This window comes from Gavialis gangeticus, unplaced genomic scaffold (genome assembly GCF_001723915.1).
Source record: "Gavialis gangeticus isolate Ggan-Ray unplaced genomic scaffold, GavGan_comp1, whole genome shotgun sequence".
NCBI classification, from domain to species: Eukaryota; Metazoa; Chordata; order Crocodylia; family Gavialidae; genus Gavialis; species Gavialis gangeticus.
This window is the reverse complement of record NW_017729022.1, coordinates 50,494,293-50,508,437: the sequence shown is the minus strand read 5'-3', so window position 1 is coordinate 50,508,437 and position 14,145 is coordinate 50,494,293. Positions and strand designations below refer to the sequence as shown.

The window sequence follows — 14,145 nt, the reverse complement described above, 5'->3', positions numbered from 1 at the left end:
CCAAGTCGCTGATGAAGATGTTAAACAGTGTGGGCCCGAGGACTGAGCCCTGGGGTACCCCACTGCTCACATCTCACCAGGCTGAGTACAACCTGTCCACCATTACTCTCTGGGTACACCCCATCAGCCAATTTTTTACCCATCCAACTGTGTAGGCGTCAATGCCCCAGTCGCTTAATTTAATGATGATGATGGGGTGAGAGACAGTGAGAGACTTCCTAAAGTCTAGAAAGACTACGTCCACGGCGACACCATCATCTTCAACCCTTATGTCCCAAGCCTGTCCTCCTTCCCATCCCCCTTTCCTCCAGCAGCCTGTTTTCCGGTCATCTTTTTCTCCACAGTCTAAGAGTCATTCAGACTGGTTCAAGACTCCAGTGTTGTAGGGGTGGGGACTGCCAATCAGCTGATTTTTGGTCCCAGCCCCTGCACCACATTGCACCACATCAAAATGTTGAGCTCATATTATCTCCATGGAGCAATCCCACAATAGCCAAGCACGTTACTAAATACAATATTACACTTTCTGCAAGAAGTCCTAACTTTTGCTACAATATGATTGCACTTAGCATGGATTTGATTGCATGATTGCACTTAGCATCCCTACCAGTTCCCATCCCCAGGCTGGCTCAGGATCTTGTCTCTCTTCTTCCACACTCCCCAGAGAAGCCCCAAGTTCTCCCCTGTTTTCCTCCAGTACTCAGCTGCTACTGGCTCCTGGCTCTACTCCAACTACCATCCCCCACGGTGATTATTTCTCATAGGCAAGTGTCACGTGGGAATGCTTAAAATGTGGCAGGTCTGTCACCGGGTTTTATATTTCCATTTGGTATTCGGCTTGATTGCTCTCTTCCCTTTTGCCTGTAGTGGGGCATCCCTTGCCTTGTTCTTGTTCTTGTTCTTGTTCAGGGCCTTACGTGACTTCCGGGCTCTACTTAGGGAAAGTCTTTATACTGTGTCTAAGGATCATACGGCTTTGACTTTGGGGTGCCTTTGGCTAGTTTTAGCCTGTTTTGGAAATAACACAGGCTAGTGACAATTGGTGAATTCTTCACAGGAAGGCACAAAAATCCCCATAATTTTTTGAAACAGCCCATTGTTAGAAAAAACTTCTTCCTGGATGCCTTTTGCCCTGAAGTATGAGAGTTATTGCAGTGGCCTGCAAGATCATCGCGCTACTGTGTGTCCTGGTGCCCTTCACTATGGCAGTGGATGGCTTTGAAATATCTGTATGCTGTGCTCCAGAATGTATTTAGCCTGTCTGATTTTTTTTCCCCAGAAAGGCTGTTTCCTTTCCCTCCATCTGCCCTTCCACCCAGCCTCACCGATTCATACGCTCCTAACCTCGTGCTATCCTGGGTTTAATTTTTGTTTAAGATCTTAGTTTCTTTAATGACAGCAGGAGCTGAAGGTTGTTCTCTGTGGGGGCTGTGGTGTGCGGCTGTGCTTGAGGTAATGAGACTTGATGAAAACCTCTTGTTACTGAGGCAAGATTCCTTCTTCCCCCGTTTAAAAAAAAAATAGGCAGGGGGAAGAGTGACAGGCTGTGCTGGTTATGTTAATATATTTTTAATGGCCTGCATGTGGCTACCAGAACACTTGTTTGTCCATCCCAAGAGAGAGGTAGAGCAGAGCACTCTTCTGACATGCACTGTTGGCTGAGCCCAGTCAGGAATTGAAATGGGGTAAGTGGGGGGAGAACGGAAAGGTCAGGTGCGAATTTCCCAGAAATTCCTGTGATTAAAAAGGAAATCTGCCATTTTGCACATGCCAGAAATGGGGGGAGGGGCAAAGGATTCGGGAGAGCTTCTCCTGATTCCCAAATCTCGCTTGCTCTCTTTCTGGAAGGTTCCACTGCCTGCAATCAACAAGGGAGCTATGGTTTCACACTGGGGTATTTTTTACCAGTGACTGGGGAGGGGGGAGATCCCTTTAAAATAATTGCTGCATTTCTGAGGAAAAACAAAAGGGTTTACACTGCAATTGACAGCTTGGAAGGGGAGGGAGCAGACAGATTTAAAGCAAGCGTGCTGAAAAGCCAGGTGCCGGTGGTTTGGTAGCCGAGCATACTGGTGCGCTGGCTTTTTGTCTTCTAGGCTAAAATGCTTTTAAAGCTGCGAGTAGAATGAGCCCAGTGGTCTGAGCCTATTCCCCAGGGCATCTTTTTCCTGCTCTTCTGATACCGACACAGTCAGCCACATGCATAACGCCAACTGGGTTGGAGAGGCCAAGGGCTGGAACAGCAGAGGATCTTGCGGGTCAGGCAGGACTGAGGTGCGTTGGCAGAGCTGTGTGCGGGGGGCGCAGTGTCGAGAAAGGGAGAGACAGGTGGTGCTGGAGGTCGGAACGGAGGTATCTTAGCCGAGCGATGCGGAGAAAGTTGCACAATGCGAATGAGATCTGCTTGTGAAGAATTAATGCTGCATAACATGTGTCAGAGAGAGAGAGCAAACAGCAATGAGCCCTGTCTCTCTCACGCTCTGATTAAATAGAGCTGCCAAGAGAGGTCAGCCCTCGTTGACTCGCTGACAGGTTGGCTGGAAGGCGCTATGATATGGTATGGGAAGGGATATTGATCACAGCTTAAAACAAAACAACCCCCAGCCCCTTCTAGCCACTAGATAATTGGGGGAGTGTTGGTTGGTATTGAAAAAGAAGCTGTCCTCCTCTTTGTATCGAATCCCAAACAAGGGTGGGCTTGCCCTGGAGTGGACAAGGAAAAAAATCAGGATAGTCTAAATTCCTTCCCTCCTGCTGCTGACAGCCACTTGCTTCCCTGCAAGCAGCTATAGTTCAGGTCTGTGTGTGCCCCTGATGCTCTGTGATGGGGATTTAATATGCCTCCCACCAGACTGATTGAGGAAATCTCTGCTTACTTCAGTTTGAGCTTGTTTAGGGTGCTCCCTGCTGCCTCAAGTCCTATCTTTAAGGCATATTCTCATCTGTAGTGGTGTATCACCTGTTACTGAGGCAAGCACGCTCTAAACAGGGAAAGAGTATTGGTGAATAGCAGTGGAGAAGTAAGGAGAAGAGCTTGTGTTGGCTTTCTTCATTCTCTGAACCCATCCCTAGCACTGGGCAAAACCTACCAGAGCAACAGCAAAACAATGCATTTTTTGGAAGGCCAAGGGGCTTTTATTTGATTTGAGCAGCAGCTACAGATGCTGGACTGGTAGTCCTGCACATGTGCCACACAGTCTGTCCCCTGCCTTTTTGCCACATCACTGACATAGGCCCAGATTGTTCCTTCCCAGTTATTTTAAGAAATGAGGGAGGGATACTGGGACTGAGAGGGAGAGAAGAACTCTGAAAAATGTCTCGCTGTGCGTACCCCACATTTTTCTACAGGAAGGGAGAGGAGTGGGTTTGGAGTATGTGCATGGCCTTTGGACTTGCCCTGACACTCTTCTCCCCACACGTAGACCCCAGTGTATGCAGAAAGCCTTCCAAAGAGTTTAAGTAGATGGACAGTGCTGCAGATGCATCCAAGCCTCTCTATGCCTTGGTGAGGTCACAGGCCATGCATGGAGGACAAGCAAAGTTTACCCACTCCCAGGAACAAAGCTACTAAGCCACGGTATGCAGTGAAACAGAGAGTTAGTTGAGCACAGGGGAGCCTGCTCCTAAGTCTGCTCATACTTGGTAAGCTCAGCTTATAGGGGGCAGCTGACTTGTTCTTTCTTAGCTAGTTATGTGACTGTGTCTATTCTCAGCTTGGTTCATGTAGTGTGTTTGGGATATGATGGTGTTTGCCGGTAAAGAACAGCCTTCAGGATGGCAGAGGTCTGAGAGATTCCTTCTTCCTTCCCCAAGGAGATTCAGCTTTCAAGTAGTATCAAGTGTTCATCTACACAGGGACACAGAAAAATGTATTCAAATTAATCACCGTATAACTGTGAATGTAGACCACATTAACCCTCTGAATTGTTTAGTATTAAAGGTGCCTTAATTAGCTTATTTCACTTTGAAATGAAATAATTTGAGTTAAGGCAACACAGAGGTTTTAATATGCTTTAAGTCAGGGTTGTCCATTTGTTGGCCCACAGGCTCCTACCCAGCCACCACTCTCCCATTGCTGCAGCTTCCCCATCTTCCTCTGGCTTCCACTTCCTGCCCCTACCCCAGGGGGTGGGGTGGTGTGGTGTAGCAGAGCACAGCCCATAGTGCTGGGGGAGCCTATGGCTTGGCATGCCTACATATTGTAGTTCAGCGGTGGAACCCATGGCAGGGGAGCTGAGGGTGCAGCAGTGGAGGGCCTGTGGGTTCTGCTGGTACGTCATGCATGCCATGCAGCCCCTGCTGGTGAGACCCTTTGGTGTGCAGTTGGACAGCCCTGGTTTAAATAATCTTTAAAAGTAATTCAGATTTACCTTTTCTGAGGGCCCCATGCTGACAAGCTCTAAGTTTCAGGGGGATTCCCTTTGCTTTTTTTAACTCATTTTTCCTGCTAGGCTTAAGGGAGTCTCCAGAAGGTACTGTGATTCATTTGAAAGCATGAGTGAACATGAGTTGGCACAGGATCAGAACCACAGACCCAGCAAGCTTCTAGCTTTGCAAACTCTGGACTGCAAAGCCCTCCCAAATGCTAGTGGCCAAGGATAAAACCATCAGCGGATAGGACTCAAATCAGACTCTTTTTACTCAGGTATTTTGCATCTGGTTTTATGATTATAACACTGTTGGATAATTCTAGACCAGGGGTTCTCAATCCCCGGGCTGCAAGTCGGCTGCCAGTCCACAACATGGTCAGCTGCCAGGCCAGAAATGGCTGCGGACCAGCAAACCGCAGCCCCACAGAGCCGAGCAGAGAGGCTGCAACTACTTGTGCAGGAGCTGCAGTAGCACAGGGTTTGGCCTACCCCCCCACCCAGAGGGTAGGGGTATCCTTACCTGTCTTTCAGCTGGAAATTCCAGCCACAGTCAGCTGTGACTGCTGGGCTGCAGTTTGTCAGGCCACAGCATAAAAACTTTGGGAACACTTGTCCTAGACCATCTCCTAGTGGCCAACGCCACCGTATTCTTTTATGTAATTTTTATGTCATAGTTTTTTGATTTGCAGGGGTGCATTCTTCTCTCTTTCTCTAACTCAAGCTTGAATCATCTTTATTTCTTCATGATGGACAAGGATGGCCTGAAAGGATTGTGTTTTTTTCCTGTTGTTTGTTTGTTTGTTTGTTTTTTGGGGGGGGGAGGAGGAGGGAGGGGGTGTTTTTTACTTTGGACAGATCAGTGATGTACCCTGTAGTCTTCACCAGAGGCCTACCAGTGGGGCATAATGGATGGTTTTTGTGAGCTTTAACATGATAATTAAAAGTATGAAGTTGTTTGAATTTGCAGGTTGCCTTTAAATTCAAATAATTAATTTGTCATTGACTCTGTCTAGATGATGATAAAAACAAATAAAATAGCAAGAGTTCAAAATTCTGAATTAAATCCTTTCCCCTTTTAATATCACAGGTATCAGATACTTGGCTTTTGTGACATCACCATTTATTTTATTCCTCCAGTTATCTTCTAGCTTAGACAAAACCTTCATTTCCAATGATTGGGGGTGGGGTGGGAGGGATGACAAACATAAGAAGTATTTTTAAGGACTTTTTGTACAATACATAATAAGGAGGCAAAAAGTGGGCACAAACCTGTCCCCTTTATTTTTTGCTGATCACCTGTAAAAGTTTTATGCAGCAGGGGTCCCAGCATAACAGCCCCTTTGAATCTGTTTCCTTATCAAAATGTTTCCATTCTCTGCTTGATGTAAGCCTGCTGGTAACACAGATTCATCCCTATGCATGCTGGTGTTTTGCTTTCTGATTGTTTACTAAAACCGAGCTGCTGAGGCTAATTTAATGTTTCAAGGAAGTATTGGGGCTTGCTTTTTGAAGCTTATAAAAATCTGGCTGACTGCAAACATGTGAAGGTAGGTTCATTGCTGGGGTCTCCTGACCTTGACGGTATAATTGGTGTTCAAAGAGAGGGAAATGCAGGTGAGTGGAGAAAAGGCAGCAGGTAGGTGTCCCCTTTGAGGTCTAGAAGGGTGTCCCACCGAAGTGAGGATGAGATTTGTTTGTTAACTTAATAACCCTTCATCCAGGCTTCTCCCTGTGCCTCCTCTCTCCCTCCCATTAGCCCTTCCCCCTCTTTCCATCTCTTAAGTGCCATTGAGGGGTGTGGGGAATTGCAGCCGGTAAATTGCATCCAACAACTCGTGGTGGTGGCGGCTGCTGCTGCTAAATCAGCCAGCTGAGCACCTGCTGTCTTCGAGCTAACGGAACTGAATAGCAAGCTATTCATTTTTAAAGTGACATTGTCAAGACAAAAAGCATATTTTAAACCAGTCCTTCCTTGGGTTCCAGAGTAACATGTTAGATTATTAAAACCAAATGAAATTTCAGAAATCTGATTTGCTTCCATCTGCAGCCGGAGGGGAGGGCCTCAAGCATCAGGTATGAATTACCTAGAGTCCCTGCAATTGAATCTTTGAATCCCAGCAGGCTCCGCTTAACCCTTTGTGTTGAGGTCAGTATGTTGACTTTGATGCAGCTTCATACATGGGCATCTTTCCAGTGTGACCTTATTACAAGCTGAGGTCCTTTATGGACCGTTAAAGTCACATGGAAAGCAAACCGCCCCACACCCCTCTTCTCCTTTCCCAAATGGAGAAGGGCATGTTTTGGTTGTCCACCTGTAACAGTGGGTGGGTGAAGCAGTCCCTCTTTACAAGTCTTACGCTATTTTCCCCAGATCATAATAGCTTAAGGCTAAGGCTGCTGTCCAGAGAGTGGTCACCAAGCTGCCTACTGTCTGCAGGCATAAAGAAATTGGGTATAAATAGTTACTTGTAGTTAGTCAGCTTCCTATTTTTCATGCAAAAACTTAAGTTGTTGCACTCCTTCTTGCCTTGGTCTATCTTCTGTTACATCAGGGATTTCAAACTTGCCTGGCCCTGTGGGCCAGATAAGTGTTGCGGGACTAGTCCATGGTCTAGATGAATGGCACAGGGCCAGTCCTGCAGGCTGGATCAGGTCCATGGCCCTCTGTCCCATGTCAGTGGCACCTGATATGGCTGATTTAAGACCTGGTAGGAAGAGGCCTGGCATCCTGGGCACCTGGCTGCTACTGCAGGAAGAAGCCATGGTGCCAGGCTTCTTCCCATGGTGCTGCTGGGGCTCCAGCACCGCTGCTTTCACCCAGGTACATGGCAGCCAAGCCAGTAGCAGCTTCTTTGTATGGCAGCAGCCAAGCACCCAGGTGCGACCAGTGATGCTGGAGCCCAAGCAGTATCTCAGGAAGGAACTTGACAGCCTGGGTACTTGGCTGCCACTGTGGGAACAAGTTACAATTCTGCTTGGATTCCAGAGCTGTGGGTTTTGCTGGTGTGGGGGGTCCTCCATCAGAACCAGAGTTGGGGCAAAAGTCCACAGGCTGGATGACCTGGCCCCCTGGTCCAGATCTGGCCCACAGTCCATATGTTTGACACCCCTGTGTTAGATCATTCAGTCCATTTTATTTTATTTAATTTCTTGTCATGTTGTCTCTAGGGCATTGTCATTAGTTCCTGTTTTCTTTTTTCTTTTCTTCTGTTTGCTAACTTATCCTGTCTCTTCAGACTTAGTCACATTTAAACACATCTCCATGCAGTGGCAGAACAAGGAATGGGTGAGAGGGAGGAAGAATGGCTGCCATTTCTTCAGCTGGCCTGACCTCTGCTGCCAGAGGCACAGATCCTGGTTGTTATGCCTTTGTCTTCATGTCTGTGCACATGGCATTTAACAGGTTTACCAGGTACATACTGGCTAACAGACTAAACTGATTGCCCAGATGGTTGTATGAAAGATGGGGTTGTGACCTGCTAACCAGGGACAATGCTCAAGTAAGAACCTAGCTCCTTGCCTCTCTTCCCATGGCTTCAGGGAAAGAGGGTGGGGGTTCCAGGGATTCTAACTAGAATGTTTTCCGTAGAGCTTGCCCAGGGGGACCATTTTTCAAATTCCCTTTTGGTGTTTGATGTCATGGAAAGCTGAAGGACCTTTAGTCCTTGTACCTCTCTGAGAAAAGATTGTTGTGCTTTGTTCCATCTCAGAACATCCTGCTTGGCCTGTAGATAGGTAGCATCAAGCCAACTTCTATATTCAGTCTTCAGGTTCTTGTCTTCTCACGGCTAGTGGTTAGTGTACTAGCTCTAGTGCAGGAGTCCTGAGTTCAGTTTCCTACTTCGTTATAGATTACTGGGGTAATCCCAGGCAAATTGCTTAGACTACAGTGCCATCTATGAAATGGGGATATTTTGACCCACAGATTTTTTTAAGATAAACATGTTAAAGTTTATCAGGTATTTACATGCTATAGTCATCAGGGGGTCCTAAATCAGATAGCTCAGGTACTGCCTCTGCTTTGCTGCAGCAAAATCATAGGACTGGAGGGGACCTCAAGGATCATATGGTTCAATCGCTTACATGAATGTGGGAACGCTATTCCTAAACCATCCCTATCCAGTGTTTATCCAACCTCCTCTTGAAAACCTCCAGTGAACTTGACCAATTGTTTTCAGTGTCACTGTGGCACACAGGGTTTTGATGAGCAGCTGTGAAAACTAAGTGGACAGTTCTCGCTTTGCTGCAGCTTGGGAAAGCTCTCAGCGGCACAGGCTCTGTCAAGCTGCCAAGTGGTGCTGCATCTGTGTATGGTTCTGTGATTTGGGGTCACAAAATAAAGAATCTCTTAGAAACTTAACTTAAAAAATAACAACTGAGGTCCAATATAAGTTGATATCACTGGTGCAAGAACTCTTGTTCCAAGCAAGAGAATTATTTCGGCCCTACCTGCTCACTCTCTCTTGCTCATTTGTAAAGCACTTTGGGGTCTCTCAGGAAGAAAAGTGCTCCATAAATGTAAGGTACTATAATTAGGTGTGATGGTTTGTTTCTATTTTGGTCTTCAGGCAGCTTCAAAGCTTGCCTGGTCTGGTCAGTTTCCTGGCCAGCTTTATATCTGATGCTGATATATTACCGCGATGCTTTTTGCATTGTGGATTACAGTATGGCACTCAAAAGCCCTTAAAATGACTGAGAAATGGAATAGAAGCATACAGCTATTGAGCTTTGTAAAATCTTTTTTTCTTTTAGAGCAAAATAATGGACCCAAACTACTTGACAGTGCCCCTTTTTAAATCCACCACTTGGTTTCTAAAGGGGTGGGGGCGAAGAGGTAATGTATAGGTCTTACAGGAATAAAGCCAGTGTTTTGTGCTCCCCTGCGGCTCTGCAGCAATAGCTCACTGCCTGACCCTATTAGCAGAGCTGTTCTGTCATGGCTGGTGATTCAGGTGTGCAGACAGGGAAGGGAACTAAACAAATAATACGAAGTTAGGGGATGTGCTGGGAATACAGCTGTGACTGCCAAGTGGGAAAGAACAAAATGATGGTGGGGATGGGAGGAATTTCTCTCTGGTCAAAATATTGGAGGCTTCTTCACTCTCCTGTGATTCTGCAGCCTTGAGGATTACAGGTCTCAAGAATCTTAATGTAAGCAAGTTCATATAGCACTGCAGCAAAGAGGGTTGATGACTAAATAAGGGACATTCTTCCTTTTCATTTGCTAGTGGACCCCTGTATCAGCATGGCACCAGGGGCTACTGTATGGTTGTGGTACCTCTTTATGGATGAGGTGTAAAACCAAGGCTTTGATCACTTGATTGTTAAAGACCCTACTGCACTTTTCACAAGATTAGGGGCCAGTAAGCCTATGTTCTGGCCTGATTCCAGTTAATTACTTTCTGCCTGTCTAAAATTCCCCCTGCAGTTTATATTGGAGAAGTTATTATTCAGTTCTCTTCTTAATGACTTGTGTGTAACATTTGTGGCACAGAATTGATGCTTTATTTCAAACCAGAGATGGGGAAGTGATCCCTGTATTTTTGGTGTGTAGAATGAAAGAGGTGCTAGGGAAATATTAAAAAAACCCCAATGTAATGTAAAAACCAAAAGCCTCAGTTTGCTTCCTTTTAAATTCAGCTCCTGTTTCAGAGCAGGTCTCCACTACATCTTCCAAATCACAAGAGAGAGAGAGCGAGAGAGAGAGCGAGAGAGAGTGAGTGTGTGTGTGTGTGTGTGTGTGTGTGTCTTTCTCTCTCTCTCCACTACATCTTCCAAATCATAACTGTGTGTGTGTGTGTGTGCGCGCGCGCGCGCATGTGTGTGTGTCTTTCTCTCTCTCTCCCCCTCTGTCTTGGAACAAGAAGAATGTGTCAAGCCCTCTGGCTGGAAGCCAGGACTCTCTGTGGAACTATAAATCGACCCGTCAGGGAGGGGGAAAGAGATTAACGTTGGCCGTCTTCATTAGTGAGTCCCCTGAGGAAACTGGGTCTGCCATGAGCCGTGAATGAGACCAGCTGAGAGAGGGGGAGTTTGCGGTTTTTATCACCCCCTCCAGAGACCCCTGAGGAGCAGAGGAAAAGGGTCTGATAGGGATGGGAGGATGTAAAATGAGGGAAGCTGGAGCTTTCCAGTACAGCACTCGCTGCCTTCTGATTGGAGCCAGATGGAGTTGGTTGCTGTTCCTCTGCACCAATCGGTGACCCAGGAGTCCATGTGTGTGGTTTGAGTATTTGGCATGCTAATTGGGAGCAGAGAGGAGCTGGCCCAGTGGCAGTGCAGTGCCCTGCCATGCTAAACAAGTACTAGTAATTGCATTCAGGGCACCTTCATTATATAGGATTTTAACAAAACCAGAAAGGAGCATTTATCATGAGCAGTGTAATTCTTCCTGGACAACTGTGGGGCTTTTTTTCCTTTTTTTTTTTTTTGCTTGCTTTCTATTTTTTTTTTAAAGGTCCAGATATTTTTCCTACATTATATTCCCCCTTGTGCAATGGTTTTAGAAATCAACCCTTTAGCTTGCATCTCCCTTACCCCCTGTATTGTATGGGTTTGTATGTGAGGTTGCAGGGGTGTATGTGATCACATCCCCAGAAACCAGTCATTTTTAGCTTGCTCAGGAGGGTGGATTGGTAACATTTCAGGTTCCCTGTTTAAGTCCTAGGGAGAGAGAATTTGTGATGGCGCTTCTACCAGTAAAATCTGGTTTGAGCTGGTAGTTCCGTCTCTCTCTTTCTCTCTCTCTCATTTCTCCTTGTTGCAGTGAGTGACGCAGGCTAGATGGCTCTAGATAGTGATGTTTTTATTCACAGAACAGGTATGACACATACAGTGGAAATGCAGACTATATACACACAAACCACTCCTACCGATGCACCTGTACCCTAACCTGAGAGGACCAGAGAAGGGGAAGTTCATTGTCTCTGGCCCATGTGGTCCTTGTTACCTCTGTAATGTGACAACAAGCGATCCAATTAGTGTCAATTGTGATGGTAGGTCTTAGTGATGGGGACACAGACCTTACTAAGTGGACTGAGACATGGTATGTCTTCCCTTCCCTTCAACCGCTCCCTTCCACCTCCCTGGGGCAGGGGATTTCACTGAAGAATGAGTGAGCTGCTTGTGTTATTGTACTGTGGTGGGGAGGGGGGTACAGACGACAGACAGACAGACTGCTGTGGATGCAAAAGAGCTCAGTAAGCAGTTACAGGGGCATCTGGTACGGGTCCTTTGCTTTGTGAGAGGTATTATCCCATTTTTCTTACCCCATTGTTTTTTCTCCCCCTCCTCTTTCTCATTTCTCTTATTGTATTCTGTTGATGTGATTGTATCCCAAGTCTTTTGCAAACTATGTGGATATGGAAACCTTTTCATTGGGCAATGATGTGGAGACAGCTCTGGCGCGGAATTCTTCAGCTTTGCTATAACTTTTAGCAAGCATTTAAAGAACCATTTTGGTCTGTGGTTTTCTGCACTTGATAAATATTAAGTCTCACAGTGTTCCTTGGTGGTGGGTAAATATTATGACTTGTTTTGCTGGAGAGTACGAGGAGGTAGAGAGAAGTGAAGGCTTATTTTGTTAAGCACTGAGCATAGTTTTAAAGTCCCTGACTCAAGGAGCTTACAGTGTGAATTAGACAACATTTTGAGAAGGAATGTGGGTGTGAAAGCAGGAAGGACAATGGAGAGCAGCAAATGAGCAGCTACTGTTTGAGAGCATTACTTACAAGGAAAGCACTAACTGGTGCCAAAAGGTGATTTGCCCTCCTCCATCACCTAGTGGCTTCTTGTTTTCTAGTTCCCTGCTGTAACCATTACTTTTTCCTGGTGAATGGAGCATAACAACATTACACAGTTGGTTAGGAAAAGAAGAAATAAGCAGTATCCAATTGAAACTGTTTGATATTTGTCCTCAGACTAACATTTGATCCTAGCACTTTTGCAAAAAGTGTCAGGGCATCAGTATTAAACAACTGGATGGGTCACCAGCTTTATCTTTCACAGGGATGGTTACACCTGCGTGACACTGTGTCCCCTAAGGCCATAGGTTTGGCACTAAGATGGATGAGTATCAGCTGGCACCATTGCTGCTTTGTCTATTGGAAGTCCCAGGTTCACATAGTAACCAGCCCTGACCCTCCTTAGCTTGATGGCTGACCAGAACACAGCCTGGGAATCATGTTTGCAAGAAGATCTGTTTGCGGCCAGTGAGCAGTCTTCCCTCCTAAGGAAGTTGTCTTGATCCAGGTATCTGGAGGTTTGGAGGAAATGCAGTATGCTCTAGGGTGGAAAGAAGGGCAGTGGTCAGTCACTTAAAGACAGCTTCTGGGGACTACTCCAGTGAAACTCAGAGTTGGCTTGTATGACCGGCATCACTTTGGAATTACCAAGAAGGTTCTGTTTGTCTATCTGTGGGTGCTCACAGAAGAGAAAAGGTTATTTCTTGCTCAAGTTGTGCTTTACTAGCACAACTGTTCATTCTCCTTCATTGCTTCTTCAGAGGGTGGATTGCATGGCTGGACACTGAGGATGGGTGTTGAGGAGCTGGAAAGGTAAGGAAAGGTTTTGGGAGGCTTTCATCCCTACATCTTTCCCTTTTTCATGAGTGAGGGAAGTTTTTGCATGTATAGTATGTGGTGTTTTTCCCCCTTCAGCACAGATTTTTAGGCTCTCAATAACAAATGAGCCTGCTATGCCTCATTTGCATATTGTTATTTTCAAGCCTCTGCATCTTCTTTCTTCCCTTTTTCCTCCTTCCCTCTTCCCTTCCTCCCCCTTTCTGTTCTGCTAAAGAATGCTCCTAATTCTCAAATGCCTTTCCCACCCTCCCTGTATTTTTCTTTCATCCTTTGTTCCTGATTGTTGGTGCCTGGGAGCAGAAAAGCAAAAAGGATACCATCTCTCTGTGAAATACCAGAGAGAGCAATACAGGCAGGCAGAGTTGTCAGCCTGGTAGTGCGAGATTGAATCCATCTCAGACATGCATTGAGCATGCTTGTTCGAGTGCTGTTGGAACACTTGGGATTCACCCTCCTCCATTATGTTTTCAGTGCCACACGGTATGGCTGCAGCCCTGCCTGCCCCAGTGGGACCCCCTTGAAGAATGGTGTTCTTAGTGTCTCCTGCCCTGGGGGCATGAAATCAGTATCAGCAATTGAGCCTAAGCCTCTTGCATGCTAGCACTGAATACTACTAGACTACTAGGCACAGCTTTGTCTCCAGTCTTGGTCCTAGTGTGTCTCCCGCCCAAGTGTAGAGGTAATTGAATGTGTGCACACATTGGCTGATGCATTCCATTTTTCTCTCTGTGTATTCTCCCCTTCCCTCCCCCCCAGCATCAACAGTTTTGCCATAATCCCTTAAAATCAACAGGGCAGTCAATTACAAAGACTGTTCTGACACTGAAATCTAATAGTGTGCTTAAAAATCCCAACCAAGAATCAAAATCCTGCTCCCTTTCCCCTTTAGTGTAGTAGTTCTTTTTAGACACAGAGCACCCCTTATTGGGCTTGGGGCACCCTTCAAAAATGCGAACTCTTAGCTTTAGGGGTGTAGGTTGTAGCCGTGTTGGTCTAAGGACAAAGGCAGACAAGGTTCTTTGCGTGAATCTGATATTTTTTATTAGACCAACTTAAATAGTTGGAAAATAATTATTATTAAGCAAGCTTTCGGGTTCAAAAACCCTTTTGTCAGGCTAAGGAAGTTTCAGCGGTTGGTGTGTGCTCTTCCTGGATGGAATGAAAAGTAAAGAAGCCAGAGGCTGGGCTGGTAT

The 14,145-nt window shown here is 46.1% G+C and overlaps 1 protein-coding gene across 2 annotated transcripts in view; it reads left to right on the top strand.

The window, feature by feature from the left end:
• TCF20 (transcription factor 20) overlaps window positions 1-14,145 on the top strand; it is a 215,674-nt gene that overhangs the window by 36,513 nt on the left and 165,016 nt on the right. The window contains exon 3 of one of the 2 annotated variants that reach the window (XM_019514880.1): window positions 12,874-12,925. The exons of the other annotated variant lie outside the window; for it this stretch is intronic. The gene's annotated coding sequence lies outside the window, so the exon portion shown is untranslated. The remainder of the gene's footprint in view (window positions 1-12,873; window positions 12,926-14,145) is intronic. 2 annotated transcript variants of the gene reach the window in all.